Source organism: Elephantulus edwardii, unplaced genomic scaffold, assembly GCF_000299155.1.
Source record: "Elephantulus edwardii isolate Elephantulus edwardi_28Jun2011 unplaced genomic scaffold, EleEdw1.0 scaffold00004, whole genome shotgun sequence".
Lineage (NCBI taxonomy): Eukaryota > Metazoa > Chordata > Mammalia > Macroscelidea > Macroscelididae > Elephantulus > Elephantulus edwardii.
The window spans coordinates 9,260,918-9,262,268 of record NW_006399754.1 but is presented as its reverse complement, the minus strand read 5'-3'; the positions used below and the strand labels follow the sequence as shown (position 1 = coordinate 9,262,268).

At 41.7% G+C, this 1,351-nt stretch overlaps 1 protein-coding gene across 6 annotated transcripts in view; it reads right to left on the bottom strand.

The window, feature by feature from the left end:
* TRPC4 (transient receptor potential cation channel, subfamily C, member 4) overlaps window positions 1-1,351 on the bottom strand; it is a 203,891-nt gene that overhangs the window by 26,293 nt on the left and 176,247 nt on the right. The window lies entirely within an intron of this gene.

The window sequence follows — 1,351 nt, the reverse complement described above, 5'->3', positions numbered from 1 at the left end:
ATGGGATGGGCATTTCCCCCTCAAAAAGATTAAGAGCCTCAAAGGCAGGTTTTTTGGAGTGGGTGAAAGTACTCTCAATAGGTTATTCTTCTGGGAGACGTTTCATGATTACAGAGATGAGCCATTTCTCAGCAATACGTTTCCTTTCTCCAATGAGGATTTTGTTGTGTAAAGCATTTCTCCTTTGTGGACTTTACCCTTTAAGGCATCCAGAGCAAATATCCTTTTTTTGCCATCAGTCCTAGTCCTCAATAAAAGAAAATTTCAAGTAAACAAATAAAATAAAAGCAAAAGGATTTTTAGGGTTGGTTTTATCAGTACTACCCCGAAATCATGGTATTTTCAATTGCTTCCTAAGTATCTGGAAGTTGGAATAAGGAAGGTGAAAGAAAAAGTAATGCTTTTGGACTGTGGTTCTAGAGAAGAGTAGTGACTATACCATGAACTGCTATAAGAACAAACCACTCTGTCTTGGAGGAAATACCAGGGAGCTCCTTGGAGGCAAAGATAGTGAAACTTTGTCTCACATACTTCGCACATTTTATCAGGATGGGGCAACCCTTGGAAAAAGATGCAATGCTTGGGACAGAGGAAAGAGAGGAAGACTGACCCTCAAAGAGATGAAAGACACAGTGACTGTCCTCATCACCCACAAAATTAAATGAATAGTAATGAACACAGAAGAGATGCACAGAAGAACATGGGCTTCCGGGTCTATCTGGGCACATGTGCAGGGAATGAACTAGAACTTCACCTGGTGACAAACTGGTGTAAATGGAAAGTGCAAAGAGAGAAAATGCCTTAAAGTATGTCCCAAACCCCACTTCTGATAGCTTCATGTCTCTTCTTCAGAGATGCAACACAGAGGTCAGCAAACTGGGGGTGAGAGCAGAAGCAAGCCAGTCTGTTAAACATGGATTTTGAGACTTAGGTGTCTAAGAGGAACCTGGTAATTGTCATTGTTCCTGCTGGTTTCTATGGAATCACTACTCACTCATGGCGGCCTCACATGTGTGGAGTAGAACTGCTCCACAGTGACCATTGGGAACCAGATAGCCAGATCTTTTTTATGAGGTTTCTCTGGGTAAATTTGAACCACCAACTTTTTGACTAATGGTAGAGAGTTTAGCTGCTCTTGCAAAAGTTTCTGAGGAAATTCAAAGATAAAAATAATGCATGGAAGTTGATGTCCCCTGCTCCTCAGACATTTCAGGGAAACAAGACCAGGTTTGAGGAAGAAAGTAGGTTTGGGAAACCAAAGACTCGGGTTCTTGTCCAGCTCTGTCACTCCAAGGCCCCTGAGACACTGGACAAGGCCAACAAGTTTTCTTTCTTTCTTTCTTTTTTTCTT